Below are 25,215 nucleotides of genomic sequence, written 5' to 3' on the forward strand. Positions count from 1 at the left end.
TTGTCGGGTGGAAACCTTGTATGTCCAAAACCGTTTGTTTTGTATTTATCATTTTAAAAATGATTTTAACTAGTGAAAACAGCCGATCTACAAGCACACAACGCCTCGCACCGCGAGGCGTTGTGTGCTTGTAGATCGGCTGTTTTCACTACTTTTGTGCAACGGCCTTGTATGATGAAGCAGGGCTTTGCTTTGTGAAAAAATGTATACATTTTAAACTTGGAGATACGAGGTTTCTGCCTGACAGAGACAATTTACTTTGTTGGCCGCCCAGCCCCCAAAATGGAACGAAGGCCGACATTTTATTTTGAATTTTTCTCCTAATGGCCGGCCTGGACCGGCTGGGAATGAACCGGCCGTTCGGGAGTTGTCCCGCTTTTCCCAATGGCCAGCACGTCCCTGGCTGCTGTACTCCAGGATGACAGGGCTGCACGCTGCTCTGACCCGCTGCGCTGCCAGCTTCTTTTAGGAAGACTGGAGACGAGAGGAGGAGAGGAGAGGAGAGGAGGGGTTCTGTTAGGATGGCTGGAGACGAGGGGAGGGGAGGAGAGGAGAGGAGGGGTTCTGTTAGGATGACTGGAGACGAGGGGAGGGGAGGAGAGGAGAGGAGGGGTTCTGTTAGGATGACTGGAGACGAGGGGAGGGGAGGAGAGGAGAGGAGGGGTTCTGTTAGGATGGCTGGAGACGAGGGGAGGGGAGGAGAGGAGAGGAGGGGTTCTGTTAGGATGGCTGGAGACGAGGGGAGGGGAGGAGAGGAGAGGAGGGGTTCTGTTAGGATGGCTGGAACGAGGGGAGGGGAGGAGAGGAGGGGCGAGGGGAGGGGAGGGAGGGGAGCATTTGGGGAGAAGAGACGAGACGAGACGAGACAAGATTTAATTAACCCATTTGAGAACGGGTGCCACATTATTGTGTATCATTATTCTATGCTTTAACTATTGAAAAATAGCAGATATACAAGCTGTGAGCTATTTTTGAAAAAATCGTGAAAATTAGAATTTTGACCCGATTCTATACGTCTCTTTTGGATCCTTCTAAGGTTTTTTTGGAAAAACCTATCTGGCAAGCCATCGTCAAAGAAAAGGTCCTTTTCACTTAAATGGAGCTCAGTTAGTCGTTAGTCGTTTAGTCGGTTCTTGAGAGACTATACTATCAGTGGTTCTCAAACCTTGTCATGTGAACCCTAACCCAAAAAATGGGTAAAAATAGTTTTACAATTAAAAACAACAAATGTGTATCAACAGCATAATATTGCATTGTTCGACTTCAAGAGCTAATCTATCTATTGCTCGTGAACTCGTTATGTCAATGCACAGCTACAGAGAAAGCTTTTAAGGACTATATAGAATGTAGAGGAAGAGGCGTTCCACGCGCACTTGTGCCACTAGTTAACTGTATGTTCATCCCATGCAGCTCAGCAGAATGCGAGCACGGCTTTAGTTTGATGAACCTAATAATAACATCCCTCCGTTCGTGACTGCATACAGAACGTGTGTCGGCTCTAATGTTCATCAGACAGCATGGACCTCCGCTCTGCTCCGCTCCGGCTCTGGAAACCAGAGCCCTGTAAGGACTTGGTTGCAAGGCGAGCGCATCGCGCCGCTGTAAGCACTCAAACCAGAGTGGCACAGCCTGTCGTGTCAGATAACTCAGACCCATTGTGGCAGTTGTTATAACTAAACAGGGGGAGACACTCCAATCTTTTTGGTTTGTTTCTTTTAAGAATTATTGTGCTGTCCAAAACATTGCCACTTTCACTGTCTCTTATATAATGCATTAATGATTGTTTGATTGAATATTGACTACATTGTTTAAATGTCGTCTGTCCAAATGAAAAGCACAAAGTAACATCATGTGAGACTCATTAATTAAGTTTGATGAGCTATATTGTGTTTTCTACAAAACGATTAAATATTGAATATAATTGCACCCTTGTCATTTAGTTTTAGCCTATCTTATATTTACAATGGGCTTATTGCCGCATCCCACTTCCAAGCCCGTCCACGCCCCCTTTACATCCACTCCAACTCATAGGTAGTCGCATAGGTAGTCGTATAGGTAGTCGTCAGGACGGTAAGGAATACCGCCCATAACCCTATGCCGTCCGCTCATTCGCTAAGCACGAGAGAGAGGAGGCAACAGGGGAGGGGGGGGCGGGCAAGCGAGAGAGAGACAGAGAGAGTGAAATTTGACACCACTGTCTTTGCATGTGCGCTGCTGCTGCTGCCTCCACTCACAGTGAGTGCAGAGAAATAGCAGAGGCATAAGTCACTTCTCTCCAGTGCGTCCGGCGGAAAGTTTTTTAGTAAAGAAGCGGACGTGGACTCTAGATGTGAGCGGCCGAAGGCCGCGAACCTCTAGTATGGATACAATTAGACACAGAACCCCACCGAAAACGTTGCGCGCACGTGCGTGCATGTGTGTGCGTGGGGCGTCCCCCCACTTCCAAATTTAGCACCACATCACTGGGTGGCACAGTCGGGGGACGCTGGGGGGCGTGTTCTCTCCTCCGCGTCAACAGTGCCCACACCCTGAGTGGGATTGGCAAAAAGGTCCATTATGTGTGGAGTTTGCATGTTCTCTCCGCGTCCCCTAGGGTAAACATGTAGGCCTATACCCTCACAAAAAACATGCAGTAATCCTGGTCTCTATACTGCCTCCCCCTGGCCAGCCAAGGCGCCTGATAGAGGGGGAAAGGAACTGGTTGGAATAACGTGTTCCTTCCACACGCTACGTCCAGCCGGGGAAGCTCCCCCCTGTCAGGTGAAAAGAAGCAACGTGGACTGGCCTCATGCATAGAAGGAAGCATGAGGTCAGTCCGTTGCTATCCCCAGGTTGGCAGAGGGAGTGAATTGGCACTGGGTGAAAAATGGGTTGCAAAATTGTGGGATAAATATATATATATATATATATATATATATATATATATATATATATATATGTGAAATCAAAAAACACCAATTCAGCTTGCAAAACACAATTCAGTTCATCCCAAGATCATACAACTACACAAACAAAAAACACAAAATATAAAATATATATAAGTATGACTTTCCAGAAAAGTACTTCAGGACAGTACTCAAGTAAATGTGATTTCATACTGTCTACCACTCTCTCTTACTCTCTCTCTCTCTCTCTCTCTCTCTGTCTCCCATGTGAGTGTTATCTGGAAAAGTGCCAAAGGTGATTGACAGGCCCACTAATCACTAATCCAACCGTTAGGTGGTGGTGGTTTGGGGGGGGGAGGGGAGGAAGGGGGGGGGGGGGGGGGGGGGGGTCAATAATCCGTGCCTTAACACCCAATAATTGGTCTGAGCTGCTGAAACCTAGCCCAGCTCAAATCCACTGGTGACACATATGCAGTGTGTGTGTGTGTGTGTGTGTGTGTGTGTGTGTGTGTGTGTGTGTGTGTGTGTGTGTGTGTGTGTGTGCGCGCGCGCTTTCCAGCAATGAATACGTTTGCACAGGAAGACCGCAATGTAAAAAAAAAAGGGGGGAAACAAATTCTGTGGAAATTCACACGGCGGAAGTCACACCTTTCTAAGTGCTCTCTGCCTCATATCGCGCCCAGGCAATTCTCTTCACAGATGAGTAAGCCTTAGCCTGGCCAGCCAGCCTCATACTGTGCATTCACTCACTCGTTCCTTCCCACAATATGAGTCTGGACTTTGGGCTGTAGGCAGCTCGAAAAGTGGGCGGGAGTACTTGCCTTGACAGACAGACTCCTCTAACCAATCAGCGTAGCAAAACATCTCTCAGCCAGTCGGAAGAACGGCAAACAAACATGTATTTTCGGCCGATGAACTCCGCTAGTGCATACTCCTGTTTCTTTGTAATTGTTGTAATTGATTCCAACTCTGAAATAACTTCACTTATTGCTTGTTTTATTGTTTCAGCGTTAACAGTTACACTTGTTGCATCGAGGAAAATGAATGAAAATGAAAATGCAGCAGCCAGCATCTACATCACCATCTACACATGGACCAATCAGGGGAAGCCTTTCACTTGTTGTGCGGACAGCAGTTGAAACGCAGTCACTGATTGGCCCCGATCAGAAAATTATCGGGGCCAACTTCTCATACTCGGTGCCTCTCTGCTGAAGTCCAGACCTCATACTGTGGGAATAGGAATGAGTGAACACAGTATGAGGGATGGCCTGCCAGGCTAAGTAAGCCTGGCTACGAGAGGTTAGATTTTATAGGTGACTACACCTATTTACAGTGCACATAGGTGAGTGCGTGTGTGTGATTCAGTTAAGTACCAGGGGACTGCCCATAAGTCCGAAGGTTCATTAGTCCGAAGGTTCATTAGTCTGAAGGTTTATTAGTCCGAATTTAGTTAGGGTTACTGAGGTTAGGGTTAGGGTTAGGCATAGTATTCTTAACAAATTCGGACTAATGAACCTTCGGACCAATGCCCTATACTTTTACTTCTACTCCGCTGCATTCAGTAAATATTTTTACTCCACTACAATTATTTGAAAATGTACTAGTTACTAGTTATTAGTTACGTTGTAAACCATACATTGACCATTATTTAAAAATCAACATGCTTGTAGATCTGCTTGTAGAGCTGCTAGCATTTGGGAAATTGTGAAATCGTGTGCAATGAGTACTTTTGATGGCATTACTTGCACTTGTAACAGAGTATTTCTACATTGTGGTATTGGTACTTAGTAACTAGTACATTTTCAAATAATTGTAGTGGAGTAAAAATATTTACTGAATGCAGCGGAGTAGAAGTAAAGGTATAGAAACCAGGAAATACTCCTGTAAAGCAAAAATGCCTCAAAATTGTACTAAAAAAAGTACAGTTATTTGAGTACATGTACTTAGTTCCTTTCCACCACTGCACACGCACGAACGCCACTTTCTGGATAAAGCAATGACTGTGGGTTTGTTCAGACCAATGACCTGCTAATGTTTGGCGGAGCTGAAAATGGATATTGATGCAATTACCGCCTGGTTTGTTTTGAACAAAGCTTTATGCTGATTTTTGTTTACTTATCAATTTTTCTTTCTGCTTGTTTCCGGGTCGTTAACCCCAACACTTTCATTAGTGCTAAACATTAAAACACACTTTATTGGTTATCAGTCCATGGCAGTGGCTGATGGTTTAATGAAGGAAAGGAGAGGGAGTTGTTGAACTCATTTGGAAACATAATAATCCAGATATAAATGACGTGATGAGTGGTGGAAAAAAGTACTACATGTTTTTACTGAAGTAAAAGTATCAATACTGCAATGTAGAATTACTCTGTTACAAGTAAAAGTCCGGAATCTACAGTCCGGAATCTTAAGTACAGTACTTAAGTAAATCTACTTAGTTACTTTACAACACTGCTTGGAACTTGGAAGTACGAAAAGTAGAAAGTACTCATTATGCGGAATGTCCGGTTTTACAACTTTTCAAATGTATAAAATGTATAGAATAGAATATCCGTTGAAAATAGCAGATCTACGCATATCGGCTACTTTCAAAAGGCCGCCCGAAATGTATATAGAGCCTAGGTTTGTTAATGTGGGTAAGTTTTGTAATAATCATCCAAATCTAGATGCGGTTATTACAGATGTGAATGTCTGAATTTACACGGTTTAAAGAAGTATTCAATGAGTCATACTTTGTGCCCAGAGGCCAACTGACAGACAGTCCATCAACTTATCTTAACGCGTCAGTGTCAGACCCCGTGGATTTGACTGCAGATCTTCATCACTCTGGTGACAACTGGAGCTGTGGATCCCATGCGGCAATGAACAATGTGATTATGGGGGATAATATTATCGACAATTGGCCCGTTGACAGTTGAGGAAAAAGCTCCCTGTAGTCAATATAGGCTCTATGCACTGCAGTCTGCAGCCATATTGGATAGAAATTGGGCCTCTTTTTTTACAGTGCATTTTAACAGCGGGCAACAGCGGGCGACGGCCGGACGTATTTTCCCGAATTGCGTTATTTGTCAATGGGACCCGGAAACTACTGCCAATTGCAGGCAATGAGGCGATAGAGAAAAAAACATGACAATAATTTTACTTTAATCGCCAGCTGTTGCCCGCTGTTAAAAGGATCCCTGGCTAATTCGACAAATATGCCTTAATACCTCATAATTACCCTCTATAACTACAATGTAAAATTAAAAACACCTTAAATATTTTATTTCTTCTAGAAATAGCTAATCTTTCACTCAATAGGGGAAATGCCTGTCGCAAGTTGATGATGTCATAAATGTCATGTGTAATTGTTATGGCATGCATGTGCAAAAAAACGAAACACAAACACATTTGAAATATTGATTTGATGCTCATATTAACCATAGGAAGTATTACGTTTGTTTTTATTTTCACATGCATGCCATGAATTCCATAGGGATAGATCACAAATTACATTTATGACATCATCAACTTGCGACGGGCATATATTGAGTGAAAGATTAGCTATTTCTAGAAGAAATAAAATAATTAAGGTGTTTTTAATTTTACATTGTATTTATAGAGGACAATTATAATGTATTAAGGATTATTTGTCATATTAGCCAGGAATCCCTTTAAAACATAGGGTTACTGTTTTTCTACAAAAGTGTTACCATTGTTACTGATTATGGCTGTTAGTGTATCAATGTGGATCTCAAACTCTTTTATTTTGTATATCAAGGACCACCATAACCACTCACTCACACACACTTGCGCACTCACATGCACACACCTGCCCTCTGCAGTGCTCTAAAGTGAAAGTGATTGGAGTCTGCCTCGTTGCTCTCCAAAAGCCCTCGACTACGATGGAATATGATTAAAGATCATGTAATTATGGTAAGCTCACATTTTATAACACACACACACACACACACACACACACACACACACAGCGCTCAAAAAAGATAAACAAATACAAAACTAATAAAAATCACACACAGTGTTAAGTTAGCGACTTAGCGGTGCCTTTCATACATGCCAAAACATCCAGCAAAGCTTGGCATGGGCCAATGCCAAGCTTTGCGGGACATACGGCCGGACATACGAACATACACACAAAGCCAGATGAAGGAGCGGTTAGCACCGTGTGGTCTAGCCAACACCATGTGGGGACTCCTGGATCGCTGCCCTCCACACTCTGCTATCTACAGTAACATCAGGGTCTTGAGCTCTACAGTGTTGTTGGGATGACGTAGGCTATTGTGACATAGTATGACACACACACACACACACACACACACACACACACACACACACACACACACACACACACACACACACACACACACACACACACACACACACACACACACACACACACACACACACACACACACACTCTGCAGTGCTAAACTGAAAGTGATTGGAGTCTCTCATTTCACTCCAAAGCACTTGAATATCGTTGTTGTCAGGTGGAAACCTTGTATGTCCAAAACCGTTTGTTTTGTATTTATAATTTTGTAAATGATTTAAACTAGTGAAAACAGCCGATCTACAAGCACACAATGCGTTGTGTGCTTGTAGATCGGCTGTTTTCACTACTTCTGTGCGACGGCCTTGTATAATGAAGCAGCAGTGCTTTACTTTGCGAAAAAAAAAACATTTTTTTTGAAACTTGGAGATACGAGGTTTCTGCCCGACAGTGACGATATGATAGTAAGATAGTATGACAGAACACATGATCACGATGCCCTCTATCGCCCGTTTACATATCGCGATGTATCGCGGGACGCTGTGAGCTGTGGTGTACGGTAACAAAGTACTTTCTGGCCCTGCACTATTGTTGGTTGTACTGTGTACTATTGCGGTGTTGAGATGGCGGTGTGATACTTGTGTTGCATGACTGCATTGACTAGCAGTGACTGTTATGTGCACTTTTCTGTTTGTTAAGTTATGCTTTGAGTATAGCTTTTTTGTGTGTGTGTCACTTATGAGCGTTGAATGTTTCGTTGTCACTTTATGTATATATTCTTCTTTTTTTTGCAATAGCTTTCGACACTTTGTTATATTTATCTTTTTTTTGTGCTTGCTCTTTGGACTGTACACTACAGTACTCTTTTTCTTTTTCTTACTTCTCTATAACTTGTAACCTTAACTGCTGTGCTGCCTCTGTGCAACTGAATTTCCCCCGTGGGATAATAAAGGTATCTATCTATCTACTTTTACTTGAGTCCTGTTACTTGGGTACCGTAGCGTACACTGCAGCTCCCAGGTTCTCTCAGTTCATCTCATCCTCACACCGCTCTGCCATGGCACCGCCGTTATCATTTTATTTTCCTCTTCCAGGCAACAGTAAAGTGTTTACTCCTCTCAGAAGATGATTTTCTCTCAGGCTACAGCAGGGTCTACTGTACATACCAATGGAGTGGGAATATAGCTTCACAATCACAGGGCCCGCATACAGATGTGCCGTTTGCAGTATACTGCTCTTTTTGAAGCGGTGAAAGCCGCTTCCAAGGAGTGGCTTTGTCTGTCCCGTACATGTTTTTTTTGAGGATTCCCATAGATTCTCAAGGAGTGTCTTTGTCTGTCCCGTACAATATGTCCCGTGCATGCAGAATTGAGGATTGGTCAAGCTTCACATGACAATTTGGCCCTCCAGACAAAATCATTAATTCATTCAGATGTCATAAAAATATAGAACTAAAGCACATAGAAAGTATAGATCTAGAACACAGAATGTATAGATCTAGAACACAGATTTCATAGCTCTAGAACACATAGAATAAAGATTCACCGCTTCACTTCGAACCGAGGTTTGATTTTTCTGAACATGTCCTGCAAAATGCCCTTTTTCTTTCCCTGTTTTGCCTTTCTAATTGTTATAAAGAATGGAGTGTATTTTTGTAGAAACTTGCAAATGGCAAGAAACCACATAGCTGATCTACAAGCTCAATGTGCTGCCAACCTGTGAAGTATTGAAATGGAGCGTGAAGTGAATAAAGCTTTTGTTTCACCCCATCTTGGAATGTGACGCCTCCAGTGTTCATTTTGTCGACTAAGACTAAAAGACTACAAATATTTTGATATTTAGTCAACTAAAGGGGAGCACACACTGAACGCGGACGGCTGCGCAGCGTCGCGTCGTGGTATCGACGCACGTGAAGTGCCGCGCGGTCGTAACCCCAACTGGATGCGGCGCGCTGCCACACAGCACATCCATTTCCCCCGGTAAGGGAGAACCATGGGAGAACATGTTCAACCCGCGGCAACGCTGGAAAAATAGAACAGCGGCGTATCGGCGCGACAGGCAAGGCGGCAGATCCGCGGCTGACGCAGCCGGGGTGGGTTAGTTCATTGAAAATAACGGGGCCGTATTTTTTGACGCGCCGCTTCCGCGCCGCTTCCGCGCCGCCTCCGCGCCTGAATCAGAATTTGCTAAATGAACACTGGACGCCTCCACGTTATCTGAGATCAATAACACATGAATGAAGCTTGTTGCGGGTGGTTGACTGCAAAATGTAAAGAAAAGGGAATGGAAAAAGAGATGGAACCTAGGCAAATAACACGGTTTCTTGTCTGACAGAGAGGATATATTATTGGCATCCAGTGTGTTTTAGATGTACAGTAAATCCATTTAGTAAATCAATTGCAGTAAATGGAGTGAGCAATCAATTAGAAAGAAAGTCATTTTGATGGTGAACTACTCCTTTAACGACCTACTTGATCATTCTACGTCGTCACACAAAAACTTCACTTTTGCTATTTTTTTATCTTGAATCGTGAAAAGTAACGGTTTTGGACACAAGGTTTCCACCCGACAGACGATTTATAAGGGACTCATTTATTTCTCCTCCGTATAGCACTACCTGACGGCTGACAAACGTCTCCCCAAATGGGAGTTATTATTTGAATACCCTGGAATGGAGCCAGGGGTCCTTTAAAAAAAAACGTTTCAATATTAAACGCAGCAGGGCTGTGGACTGACGAGAAATTCACCACATAATATATGGTGGATACGTATACCTCTGGATCTAAGTATTCTGCCGGCTATATTATATTATAGCCGGGCAGAATACTTAAATCCAAAGGCATATGAATACTTAAATCCAACGGTATATGAATGGATATTAACTGTGATGAGCTGGGAACATTCTCCTAATGGGAAATCAGTCTCACTCTCGCCCGCTCTCTCTTTTCTCCCCCAAGAGGGCATTGCTACAGCATCCGCTGTAAAAAGTGCTGGTGCTTTATGTTAAATTCACTGCCAAGAATGTTTAACCAAATCACAGGATATACTATATTCCATTCACTTGGGTATTCATCATGGCTGCAGAAAAATGGATATATCTCGGATTTTTTCCCCCCCATATCGCATGTTTGGTCGAAACAGCTTGTTTTCTATATGGATCATAACTTACGCACGGCACGGATCATCACGGTTTAATTTTTTTCTTCTCCGTATGAAAGATAAGACGTTTGTGGCCAGTGACCCTCCTTGTAAATAATGGACACACGGTGTGTACATGAAGCCCTCAAAACTCAAGTAAAAACAAGCCTTGGCAGTAATCTACATTAGTTATGGCAAAACCATGGCTGTCAAACAAGCACAGAGCGAGAATACGGAAGCGGAGAAAAATACGATTCTGTGACCAAATTAAACACTAAACCAGGAAACAGATGGAGATCACTTTCTTTTCCGATGACGGTTTTTCTGATTTGTTCCTGTTCCGGTGCGATTTCCCTTTTTTCGAGTGGTGCTAACCGTTCCTACGTTTGGCTTGGTGTGTAGATCCCTAGCCTCGCGTAGCCAGGCTTACTCATCTCCGAAGAGAAAAGCCTGGTGACAATAGAAGGCAGAAAGCGTTCAACTTCCGCCGAAGGAATTTCACCGGAAGCTGTATTTTTTTCACTGTGCGGTGTTCCTGCAAACGTATTCCCTGCACGAAATTAGCTGGTCTACGTCTCCTGCTCCATCGGTTGCGCTCGCAATAAACAATATACAAATAAAAACATTGATTCAAGCAATGTTACACCTATTAAGAGTGAGTTAAGAGCTACAATCTATTTTAGTTTTTTCGCTGGGGAATGTAAACAGACCCGCACCGCATGACGTAACGTCCGTTAAACGCAGACTTCCGCTAGAAATCTTGGAACACACCGGAAGGCATATTGTCTACAGGGTGGTAGATCCCTATGTGTCCCCATGTCCGTCACACCAGACTAACGTCATAGAAAGTGAAAGTACGCACTACGCAGAGACCGACATCACCACAGCTGATGTCACAGACAGAACATGCCCATACAAGGAGTTATGCATGTGTGTCGTGTTTGATACCATGCTAAGTACAGGTGAGATTTTGTTCACACCAGTTAGCCAGCTCCTCATGCACGCAGAGGAGCCAGGCTTTGTTATAGCTGCGCTTTGTTATAGCTGCCCTCTCATAACTCTATAAATCGAATAAAAGCATCTCCTCGTTGTTCGAGTGGAAGCGAACATGGAGGAGCTGAGAAGAAAAGGAGACGAAAGGCATCAAAACACAGTTAACACGTTGAAGATAAACCACTCTCACTCCTGTTGCATAGATGTGCCATTTCAAAACACTCGTCCTGCCATTGGCGAGAGAGTAGATTTTCAGTGGATTGGCAAACATTGAGCTTGTAGATCAGCAATTTGTGCTATTTTTATGACTTTCTCTGACTCCGAAGTTTAAATCTACCTATGAAGGTGGATTCTGCTTTTCAACGGGAATGGAGTGGTTTCTTGACATTTGGGAGTTTATGCAAAAATACGCTTCATTCTTCATAAAAAGAAATAGAAAGGCAAAACAGGGAAAGAAATGCATCTGCGGGACATTTTCAGAGAATGAGCAGTACATGCTGAATAGCTCAAAGTTTGCAGTCATCTGTATCTTCATAATTGGTCCTCACTAAAGTTCCTGATAAAATAGCATGTACGCATGCACACACACACACACACGCACGCACACGCACACGCACACGCGCACACACACACACACACACACACACACACACACACACACACACACACACACACACACACACACGCACACACAAACCCACCCACACACCCAGGGATACAGAGCTCATATAAGCAGGGCCTAAAGATAAATCTCCTCCTCTTCTGATATCAATAATAGATCGACGATGAAGGGGATTGGATGAATGTGTCACCCTCCGCCCCCTGGGGGGGCAGGCTTTCATCATGAAGATCAGGAAGTTCAGTGACTTAAAGCCAATCTTCTGCAATAAAACGCAGACTGAGCTGAGCTGACCCTTCAGGCCTCAAAGTGGACGGGATTTATAGAGGAGTCTGTCTAGAGGAGCAAACATCTCTCTGGGAGGTATTCACACAGTGGTGACACTGCAGGGACAGGGCAGCACTGTTGATTTAGTCCACTATAACTATAACTAGGGGTGTCACTGCAAATTCTTGGCCCTGGGTACAAGGATTCACTCACATTTTGTGCTTTAACTAAACGTTAAAGCTTGGAGGTGTGCTATTTTCGATATTTCCACCAAAAGGCCCTTTTTATAAATGTCAGCCCCTGCCTCTGTAACATTCTCTGCACGTCCCTGCATCCTGCCTCGGGGACATGGAGGATAATTAGCCCCGGGGTCAGAGGTCAACGACAGCTCGTTAAGGTGCAGCTGAACCACAGCTGACCATCTGCCAGCTCTGACAGGAGAAGATGAGAACGAGACTGTTGTCTGCTCTGGTCAAACAGCACTGTACAGTATACTCACATCCTTTACTTGAGTAGAAGTGTCAATACAATAATGTAGAAATGCTCTCTGTTACAAGTAGAAGTCCCGTATTCAACATTTACACGAGACACCAACAACGTGTTGGTGTCAACATGTACTAAAAGTACCACAAGTTGAAAGTTCTCATTGTGCAGCATGTTTCAAAATGTTCAAATATATAAAATAACAGAACTACAAGGCTCACAATAGAATTGTGAGGTATTTTCAAAAGTAACTATAGGAACTAAAGTGCTAAAACCAGTAAGACTCCCTAATCGGGAGATAAGCGACCGTAGGTCGCTTATCTCCACAAATAGGGCAAAAATTTGTTTTTCCTAAATCTTCCTGATCCATGTTGATGACATGAGTGTAGACATGCTGTGTAGTGATTTTCGTGATTTTAGGGCAAAATCTGTAGGAGTTACGGCATTTTATGTGAGCTGCAGTGGAGGGGGTCCTCCACTGGGGGCGCCACCACTTTTGCATCCGTTCTGGAGCACCAGGAGTGGGTGGTCCCCAGGAATTCCCCGTGAGCAGGCCCGTTGGGGTGGTCATTTGGTCATTTTTGCACATTTGTTCATTTTTTACATCTGGGGGTCCCCCAGGGAGCTGGGGGTCCCTGGAGCTCCGGGGGTCCTTGGAGGTTGTAGTTTGGCAGGTAAGGAGTGTGTGTGCAAAATGTGGCATGGATGGGGGCAACGGTTGTGCAGATAGGAGCAGGGCAAAATTAGACCTGGGGGTCCCCCAGGGACCTGGGGGTCCCTGGAGCTGCGGGGGTCCTTGGAGGTAGTAGTTTGGCAGGTCAGGAGTGTGTGTGCAAGATTTGGCGTGGATGGGGGCAACGGTTGTGGAGATATGAGCAGGGCAAAAGTGTGACGTGTGACTGACTGACTGACGGACTGACGCACGGACAGCCGGTGGAGGTTTTGATAGTAAATGCGACCTACGGTCGCAATAAAAGCAGTGGATTTACAATATTTGGATCTGAGATGGACTTGAATAAAAGCAAATGTGAAATTGCAAATACTCAAGTAAAGTACAAACACCTCAACATTGTACTTAAGTAAATGTACTTAGTTACTTTACTCCACTGAAACAGCAGTCCAGCCTGCCTCTAATGGACACAGACGATCCTGAACTCTGAAATAAAAATGAAACTTGATTTAAAAAAAATATATACCGGTACACACAAAATCACAACCTTGCCTCTTGCAGATACTACTGTAAATGATGTGGTAGTTATATTTGCAGGCTATGGATGGCTGATTCTACCCTTTACAACTGTATCATAACAAAACATAGTCACGTAATGTCCTTGGCTCAAGTTGGAATAATTTAAACTGCTTATAAATCGAGCTGCCGCCTGGTGCAAATGTGTGTATGGTGGTGTATTGTGTAACACAAAATAAATACATAACTCCTGTTGGCTACCTTTGTGAGTAGTATTTCTTTCCCCCCCCCCCCCCTTAGCTTATCTTCTTTTGACTTGTCTTAATAAAGCAAGTTTGTTTGTTTTGTTCCTTTGTTTTTGGGGTACCTTGAAAAGTGCTACTGTATATAAATGCCAACATTATCATAATATTTATTAAGGCCACTGAGCTCGAACTGTTATGACACCGGTTTGTGTCTCTCGACACAAGAGTTCAACTGAAGTGTTATTAATATATAATTCACAGAATTAAATATGAACGCCAACAACACTTGGCCTGAACCCAACGCAGCAAAGACACGTTACATAAACGTTACGCAACGTTGTGCGCCTCACCTCATAATTCATGCGGAACCTGGAGTTCCTGCTTAATTACAAACAACCATTTCAACCTCGGCCCCTAAAAAGATCTTAGCATAAATTAACCTATCTAGAACGGGAACGCAAATCTGTGTCATTTTTAGATTTGAACCACTTTAACCATTATTTTATGCTTTAACTATTGAAAAATAGCAGATATACAAGCTCACAGCGCGGCACCGAGTGCCGCGCTGCGAGCTTGTAGATCTGCTATTTTTGAAAAATCAATGAAATGTGTGCCTTTGTGTCTATAGTGGCCCGATTCTATAAATGTCTTTCTAAATCTCTCTTCTAAATCAGTCATTCTCAAACCTTTTCATGTCAAGCACCCCCAAAATGATATGCATTTGGCCTTCACAATTCCACAATTTCTAAAATAGCTTCAATAAGTATAAAAATCACACCCAATGTGAAGTGAGTGGTGGTCGTGCTTGCATAACGTCTTCAGACTAGGATTTAAGTCTAGGATGTACAGGTTATGCTACACACACATTTGCTAAGGCAAAACGCTGAGGAAAAAGGCTACAGACACACGCACAGCCACTCTATGGAGCGATTTACCACCGCTCAAAAATAATTCCAAGCCTAAATGGTTTAACATAAACACAAGCAGACGGTGTCATTTCATTTGGGTAAACGTGTGTACTTGCGCCGCTTACATAAGTGTGGACTGAAGCACCAATTTGATCAAATGGAGTGAAAATTAATGTGTCACGGACGGTGGGTGCTAATTTAGCTCAGGCCGTGCCGTGGTTAACATAGCCTCTCTCAACGCACGGACACTGAAGCCATTAGTGTAAATGCGAGGAGATGTGACAAATCGTCAGTGACGGAGAAAAGTTCTCCGATGTTTAATTTAAAGCGGCACTGCGTAACTTGTTTTTAATGAATAACATGTGGCCTAATTTTGTTCCAATCTGTCTGGTAGAGCAAGGGTCTTCAACAGGGGGTCCAGGACACCTAGGGGGTCCTCAGAGGTACTACAGGGGGTCCTCCAATTCTTTGTGAGATAGAAACTTTTTTCTCCTTTTTTATATTAACCACGTGAATCCATATTCTGAGAACTTTAGACAAAAATAGCGCTGCGAGGCGTTGTGAGCTTGTAGATCTGCTATTTTTGGCAAAGAGGTTTGGTGTAGAGGGGAAAAAGAGCAGACCAAGTACAGAGTAAAAGAGTTAAAAGTTAAAATGTTTGACAGCTAGGGTAATTTTCAGTCTCATTCACTTACTATACACTTCAAAGGAAACAATGACTCAAAAAATCTGCTTTAAGTGGGATGTGAGGGGTCAAACTAGGGGTTTTTAATTATTCTGAATCCATTGCAAGCATTTGTTTTGCATGAAAAACATTCCTTGGGCTAAAAACGGACCCCAAAAGACTGTGAAAATTGATGACTCATCACTAAACCATAGTTTTGTTGGCCGTTCTTAGTCCAAGGAATGTTTTTCGTGCAAAACAAATGCTTGCAATGGATTCAGAATAATTAAAAAAAAAAACTAGTTTGTCCCCTCACATCCCACTTAACTCATTTGTGGCCAATCCCGAGTATACTTGCGAAATATACTCAAGTATTTATAGTGCCGATCCCGAGTATACGCGCGATATTTACTGTATACAGTAAAGCTGGCAAGGGCTACGTACCGTCCGTTGGAAAGTGCTGGCACGAATGGACTCGCCGATTCATCATCATCGCGCATCCACGTGCACACAATAGTGATCCCTTAACATGGAAGCCAACGGTCTTTCTCATCTTTGATGTCCATTTTCTCCAAAAAACACTTTTGATGCCAAGGATGGCATTGGATTCTCGCTAAAATAGTACAAGCTGAAAGGCATCGATCCGCCATTACTGTTTACGCTTTGGACGACAACACTTCCGGGTAAATCTCAAACATCGTCAAGTAGGGAATTGTGAGCGCGATCTACTTCCGGCCTTCAAAATAAGAGACTGGCTGCGGACAGAGCAGGCAGCCGGCAGCTTGGATTTTTAACCCTTTCATGTCTGGAGCACTAAATGGGTTAAAGCAGATTTTTTGGGAGTAATTTTTTCCTTTATAGTGTAGTGTATATTAAGTGAATGAGACTGAAAATTACCCTGGCTGTCAAACATTTTGCCCGCATTTTGGCGAGGGACATGGGGTCTAAATCTTTTATAAAGGGTCCATAGAGGTCAAATCAATCATCAAACCATCCTTCCCAGAGGATGGTCACAGAACCTCAGGTTGAGACTCTACTATAACAGTCAGCGGAAGAAGATGTCCCAGAAAAAGAAGAGCGGCGATCAAGAAATCATGAGAAAAACTCAGAAAGACATGCTTAGCAAAGGATAACGCACGTCAGAAGTCCCAGCCCGTAGCCAATCACGGAAGCCAATCAGAGAGGGGCAAAGGATGACGTCAGAATATCAAGACCTATGTAAGGGCCAGGAGAGAGGCCGTCTATGCATGTAGCCAATCACATGGGCATAAAAGGGCATTATGTCTGACATCGCTTGAGGATTGGTGGATTGGTGAGATTCACATGACATTTCGCCCAACAAGTTAAAAAATCTAGAAGAGGCGGTGATCTAGAAACTAAACTCCTTCAAACTGAATCTAGGTGGATTTATTGTTACCTTTAGGACTGATACTGATTTTATTAAATGTTTATAAGAAATGGGAACATATCTATGTATAAAAAATGTGTGAAATATATTGTAAGTGAACACAATCTATTGAATGAGAGAAATGTTTAACTTATTCTGCATTCGTCCACACCCATCGCCATGTTAATGGGTTTAATTGATGATTGTCAGCACCTGAACTTATAAAATCATCATTGTCTGTCTGAATTCCCATGTAAAGCACTGACGAAGGTCCCAGGACCGAAACCTTTGCTTTGTTTAATTTTTGCACTGAGCACCTGAACACTATGGGCTAAAAATTAAAGAAATTATATTTAAGTCTCAGTCTAGTGCAGTGTGCGAGTCCTCTACCAGTCCAACCAGACAATAAATGGGCCAATCTCCATGATTGGTCAAGTTTCACGTAACATCATAATATCTTACTATAACACTGGAAAGGGGGCGCAAAGCTCTAGTACTGTAAATGGCACTAAATACTGCAGACTGACAACAACGGGAAGCATTATCCACTTCCTTTTAGGCCTAATTGCTTCATGGTCGTTAAGCACTAATTGCCTGATTGAAACAGAACCACTGATTATGTTAATGTTTAAAACAAATCCATGCTAAGAAATGCTACGAAAAGTGTTCATTATAACACTGGGTGGGTTCACTGGAAGTCATTAAATATTATATGGTTTATATCATCCACTTTATAATAATTAGACCTCCTACTCTATATTATTTAGTTTAAATGCAATATTATGGCTGTCTGGTGGTAGCTGGTTTGGAGTGGTGGAATGTACAGAAACTACAGTGCATGTACTCTCAAGTACAGAATTTAATTTAAGGAAAAACACAAAAGGAAAACAAAAAAGGAAAAAGATAAGGTTTCTGACTATCAACAAAGTATATTCTATATTGCATAGGCCTACTGTACATGCATGCATATACTCTACACCAAAGGTCTTCAACAGGGGGTCTGGGACCCCTAGGGGGTCCTCAGAGTTACTACAGTGTGGGATGGACACTTGTTTCTCCTTTTTTGAAGCGGTGAAAACCGCTTCCAATGAATGGCTTTGTGTGTATCACGCCCATATATGGTCATTTCAGTCCAGAATGAACAGGCTTTTTCAAAAACAGAATGTCCGTTTAATTACCATATATGGTGATGTCAGTCCAGAATGAACAGGGTTTTTCAAAAACACAAAGTATGTTACCTTATGTCCATATATGGTCACTCCAGGCCAGAATGAACAGGTTTTTCCTGTCCCACAGAATGTCCGTTTAATTACCATATATGGTGATCTCAGTCCAGAATGAACAGGGTTTTTCAAAAACACAAAGTATGTTACCTTATGTCCATATATGGTCACTCCAGGCCAGAATGAACAGGTTTTTCCTGTCCCGTACGTGTAAAATATCAGTCCAGAATGAATAGGCTTTTTCAAAAAGCAAAATGTGTTGTGTCCCTCCCGGTTAGATGAATGGATACTTTGAGGATTGGTCAAGCTTCACATGATAATTTGGCCTTCAGGGTGTATCTGTCTTGTACATGCAGTATCTATTGCAGATTATCAAAACAGATGAAAAATACATTCAGAATAGAGGTTTTATCTGTCCACCGCTTCACTTCGAACCGAGGTTTGATTTTTATATTAACCACTTGAATCCTAGCAGATCCACAAGCTCACAATGCATCACGCTGCTGTGAGCTTTTAGATCAGCTATTTACGGCAAAGAGGTTTGGTGTAGAGGGGGAAAAGAGCAGACTACTGTATGTTAAAGGTCAAGTTTATTAAGTATTCATGGTTCAAGTGGTTAAATATCCAAAAATTCTAATTTACACAAATCCAAAATACACTGATGATTGTGCTGTCAAACGAATAAACCATATGGAATCTATGACACGGTTGTGGGGGTCCCTGCTTTGTCTCTCTCTCAACTAAGGGGTCCTTGGCCTGAAAACGTTGGAAGACCCCTGTACTATACACAAACACACTCACAATCCCTAGTAGTAGAAGCGACCTCAATGCATGAAAAACTCAGAGGCTTCCTCCGCCTCTGAGTATTAAGTAATGAAAAGGACAGCTTTAACCCATTTAGGCCTAGAATTATTGAATGCTTTAACCAGTGAAAAATAGCAGATATACAAGCTCACAGCACGCTGCGAGCTTGTAGATCTGCTATTTTCGAAAAAAGTCGTAAAAATGTGTGCAAATCTTTGAATATATGCATTTTCAAAGCGAACGTTTGTAACTCAAATTTTGCTTCTGGGTGGTCCCTGGAACTAGATATTTTGAGATGGGGGTCCGTGGCCAAATACATATCATTTTGGGGGGCCTTCACATGAAAAGGTTTGAGAACCACTGACATAGTGGTCTCTCAAGAACAGACTAACTGAGCTCCAGTTAAGTGAAAAGGACCTTTTCTTTGACGATGGCTGGCCAGACTGCTGACATAGAAACATAGGATTTTTAAAAATTCAAAAGACACTTATAGAATCGGGTCAAAATTCAAATTTTCACGATTTTTCAAAAATAGCAGATCTACAAGCTCGCAGCGCGGCACTCGGTGCCGCGCTGTGAGCTTGTATATCTGCTATTTTTCAATAGTTAAAACATAAAGTAATGATACACAATAACGTGTACCCCGTTCTGAATGGGCTTTAAGCTATTTACTGGCCGGCTGTCCTCAAGCCGTTCGTTCATGGCCGCGGCGACCAGCGCTGTCTCTCCCCGAGCAGAGCAGAGCAGAGCGGAGCACTCACTGTGTGAAGACACAATGTTCTGCCTTTTAAACCTCTCAAAGAGGCAGTATTGTGTCAGCCCGGTGTCTGCAGCCTCCCGCTGCACGCACAATACACAATGTTCTGCTTCTCTCTGGGCTTTAAATTGCTCCAACCAGCGTATGGAAACTTTAGAATTGTCCCTCTAACCCGGGCTTGCTGCCAAGTCGGTTGTCTTTTTTTCTCTCCCCGGCTCGACGGGGCATTCTATCACATCGGTGGTTCTGAAACTTTCTCTTCGTGTCAAGGACCCCCTTAACTGGCGTGCCGTGGCCTGAACACCACCGCAGAGGTTGTGGGTTCAAGTCCACTGTGGTGCATCCGGCTTTGTCGGTCGACTATAGTCCAACATGCCAACATGACTATATTCTGCAACATGCTAACTGTCATGTGAAGCTCAACCAATACTCTAGCTAACACCACTCCCAGATTTCCACCAGTTTACAGTTTACAGTTTAGGCATTTAGCAGACGCTTTTAATCCAAAGCGATTTACAATAAGCAGATAAAAACATCACTATAATAAACAAGATAATATATCAGTACATCAACATCAATATAACAAATGCATATGAATATGAATCTAAATAAAACAATATAATCAGTAAAAAAAAAGGTTCTAAAAAACCTAGAAAAAATAATGCTAACTAGCTTCATGTATGGTCATTGACTGTTTCAGTAGTGCTAAGCGTTTAGGTGGAGTCTGAAAAGGTGAGTCTTCAGTCCACGGCGGAAGCTAGCGAGTGAGTCCGTTGTTCTAAGTGCGACAGGGAGTTTATTCCACAACTTGGGCGCCAGGAGGGCAAACTGTCTCGGACGAGTGGATTTTTGCCCTGGGGTTTTTAGCAAAGGTTCTGTCAGCATCCCTCTGTTGGCTGATCTAAGTGAACGGGTGGGGGTGTAGGGGTTGATCAGGTTTTGGAGGTATGGAGGAGCCATACCTTTGGCTGCTTTGAAGGTCAGCATCAGTGTTTTGTATTCACCAATTGCGCCTCATTGGCTAAGGGCCCTTAAATATGCGGTCATCGCTGCTAGTTCCCACCTGATGTCGTGTGGGAGTCCCGACTGCTCCAGAACGTGCTGAATAACTGATATCTTGCATAATGTCTTGAGACTAGGATTCAAGTCTAAGACGTACAGGTCATCTCCAAAGAGGACAACTAAATCTCCCACCATGCAGCAGCGTATGTTCCTCCACCTAGACGGACCTTCCCTCCTGGGCCCAACCTTCAACCAGGAGAAGGTCTCGGAGCTGAATCTCCACATGTGAACCTCAGAGTTGCAGACATAGTTGCCGTTGTGGACTCCAAATATGTAAAGCTCTCCATTGTAGACAAAGGCTGAGTGACGACTAACTGGATCTGGAAGCCTTGCGGAAGGCATGCTCAGCCAACAGTCGGTCTCTGTGTCAAACACTCTAACGTCATTGCTATATTTGACCTCGTCGTTTCCTAGGCCCCCGAATACAAACATCTTCATCCCGATTGCAGTGGCAGAGTGGTAAATCGAAGCAGGCGGCAGAGTTCCTCCGGCGTTGATGAAAGACCAGCCCATTTTGGCGGTGTCCAACTTGTACAAGTCATTGTTGAGTCTCAACAGGTGGACATATCCTCCGAAGACATACATGACCTTCCCCATGACGCAGGCCGAATGGTCGCGCCTCGCCCCTGGAACGCTCCCCGAAACCACCGGGTTGGACCACGTGTGGGTGTTGACATCGAATGCAAAAAGCACGTTGCATAATGCATACGTCCCCCATATGAACCCTCCCCACATGTAGATGGTGTCCTCGATGAGCACGGCTGTGTGGAAGGACCTACTGGAGGGGACCTCATGGGGGCACTGTCCTCTTCCGGTTGTCACTGGGGGCATCCAGCGCAAAGACACTGTGTTGAAAACATTCACCTTAATCTGATCTATCGTCGAGTGGGGTCCAAAGACGTAGACTTTGTGAGCGACCGCCACGGCAGTATAACCACCACCCTGGCCTTCTAGGGCTGACTTGTGTTTCACTATCCAGCGCAACATCCTTCTCTCTCTCCCTCTTTCTAATGTTAAACAGAACTTCCTTTCTTTCTCTGTTTCTGTCTTTCCCTAAACCCAACTGGCGTCATTACGGAAGCACCCTAGACCTTATGTACTGTGTGAGCAAAGGTCTGGTCTGACGTCACACAAACAACCGACTGTTGACATGCACAGCAGCTACAAAGCTACAGTCTACCATGCATTTTCAATGGAATCCAGCGACATGAAGACACAAAGCGACACCAAGTATATTATTTAACCAACACCTTTTCTCTTAACATAATTACTTGCGCCAGCAGAGCGTGCAAGTACAGCACTGTGTTTGGTGCTGTCTGTATCCGGCTGACAGTACAAAGGCAGAGCCGTTAGCCAATGATGACGTAGGTGATAGGGATGGCCAAATGGAGATTTTTGAGCGGTGCAAACCGCTCCTATATTTCACTTTCGGTTTATCTAGTTAAAACATATTAGCACGGGACGATTCTTTCATTCTTCATCGATTGGCTAGTTGAGTAACTAAACATTAGAATCGACCAATCAGAAACCGTTCTACTCATGACGACATGTGTTAGCCAAACAGAACAGACCAATCAAATGCTGTGTTGTTCATGTTAATTTAGATCTGTCTTGGCCATTACACTTGCACTTGAGACCGGTTTAAAGTTCATGAAAGGTCCAGGCGTAATGGCCAGGTTGTTTCATATCCTGGACCTCTCCTAAACCTTAAACTAACAGATTGAACACCACACAGGATTCGAAACAGCAACCACGCTACATTACCCTTGCAGGCTATGATTACTGTTTTGAATCCTGTGTGTTGTTCAATCTGCCAGTTTAAAGTTTAGGAAAGATTTGTGCCGGTTTAAAGTTCAGGAAAGGTCCTTCCATCTTTCTGTCTGTCTGATCCCCTCTCCGTTCTGCCCTCTGTCTGTTTTGTTTGCCCAACCGCATATCCTGGAACTTTCTGGCGCAAATCGACCCCCACCCAAGATTCAAGACAGCGACCACGCTACATTAAACCCTGTAGTCTATGATTGCTGTTTCGAATCCTGGTTGGTGTTCGTTTTGAGCTGGTGTAAAGGTCAGGACACACGAAAACCTTATATAGTCTGAGCAGACCTCCAGACTGACATCATACACAACACAAAGAATATTGCCATGCATGCCTATCAACACTGATTCGCGCAGGCGCCCTTGCAGGAATTAGTTTGCACCGCTCACTTCGCACGGGTGCGATTTTTTCTTAACCGATAACCGAAAGGCCTTATCAGTTAATTAACCGTTAACCGTTAAGGAAATGTGTTAAAAAATGTGCTATTTTTGCGATTTAAAAAAAAGGAAAATACACCCGTTTTTCCCCATAATAAAGTGCCATATTTACACATTACAAACAATAAAACTAGGAGAAACAAGAATACAAATGTTTTCTAAAAGAAATGTGTTTTTGCAAAGAAACCGTGGGATTGAAATGATCAATCTGTAATGTGATGCGCTTTCGCCAGGCACGTGCGCACATACAGCAAAGGGGGCTGGAGCCCTTAACTTTTATCAACAGAATTGTCCACCAAAAGGCCCTTCAGCCCATGCCTCTCTAACATTCTGTGCACTGACTGCACTCCCTGGCTATCGCCTAACAAAACAGCCGCAGCGAGATGCTCGCATGTAGAGCAATAACTTTCAATCGTATGACATTTGGAATGGTTGAATCGGCTAAACGTGATGTCCATTTCATTCATTTTCTTCTCTCTCGACCGTGTTTTGTGTGTGCTGATGCAGCGATCATTGAATTTGCGACTCTGAGCTGTGTTATTTTCGCATATCCTAGGCTACTCTGTAACCAAGACGACTTTAGCGTTCCTCACGTCGTCAACATGTAACATTAGAAAGTTGTGTTTTAAGCTCTTCTTAACGGGATTCAATGTGACGGGGGTCTGTTTTGTAAAATCCAATCGACGACGGAGCATTCCCACTGAAGTCAGCCAGAGCTCTCAATTGCTCCCTTTGAACTTCAAAAGGGTTGTGAACTGCGTGCGGTAATTGATTGAGCCAATAGTGTCAATAGCTTGTTAGTCAATGAAAGCATCAAAGACTACGACCTGTTTGATGTCTGTAATTAGAGTGGAGGGGGGGATGTGTTTGTATACACACAGACTCGCCTGATTGGCTGAATGGTTCTGAACCAGGCCACCACCCACCACGTGCCCCAAGCCTACAGCCCTGATTGGCTAGCCCTTTCATCGGGCTAGTGGAAAAAAGCGTAGTTAATGTGAAGGGCCAGACTTCACTACAACACCACTACCGCCAGGGGGTGGTGTTATTAACCAGGCAACATACATACAGCACTCATCATCTTGCTTGCGTGCTCTGCGGGTCGCACTTGTTGTTTTCTTTGGAAAGTAACAATGGGTGCACAGGTGCAAGTTGGCACCTCGACAGAGTGCAGTCTAGTTACTTGCGCAAGCAGAGTGTGCAAGTACTGCGATCGGCTGGGTATGTCTGTCTGTGTCTTCCTTTGTTTAAGCCCGTAGCTCGTCACGTGACCCATTGGTTTCTATCAGAGCGAAAATGACGCTTGTTTTTGCCCTTGATGCCGCCATCGTTGTTTTAATGGTACCAGAGTAATAGCTATTGGCTGCCAACGGTCACGTGCAACTGCAGGGATATTTGGGTAAATGTGTTGAGCCTGCCGAAAACAAAGCACACGAAGAAGGGGGAGGAGGAGGGCGGGACCTATTTTCTACAGTCTATATGACCATACTCAGCTTTAACATCAATTATACAATTAATGGGACCATATTTTCACAAAACGGATATCATGGTTTAGAGATATAGTGAGCAGTTCAGTCACCTGAGAGAGACTTGGACTAGAACCGCTGCTCCTACACTTGGAAAGGAGTCAGCTTAGGTGGTTCGGGAATCTAGTATGGATGCCCCCCGAGCGCCTTCCTAGGAAGGTCCTCGATGCACGTCCCACTGGGAGGAGACCCCGTGGCAGACCTAAGACCAGATGGAGGGATTATATCTCCAAACTGGCTTGGGAACGCCTCGGTATACTCCCTGAAGGAGTGGAGGAAGTTGCTCAGGATAAGGAAATCTGGAGGTCTCAGTTGGAACTGTTACCCCCGCGACCCGATTCCGGATAAGCGGTTGAAGATGGATGGATGGATGGATATCATGGTGATTGAAAGGAGACTTAAAAGTAGAAATACTGTTCCTACAAAACAGTGTGGGCATGCTGCTCCCTCATTGGCTAAAGGCCCTGCCTTTATACTGTCGGACAGTTTGTTTTAGAAGAATAAACTTGGAACTAGAAACACTGTTCCTACGAAACAGTGTGGGC

Source organism: Nannobrachium achirus (assembly GCF_963921795.1).
Source record: "Nannobrachium achirus genome assembly, chromosome: 20".
Lineage (NCBI taxonomy): Eukaryota > Metazoa > Chordata > Actinopteri > Myctophiformes > Myctophidae > Nannobrachium > Nannobrachium achirus.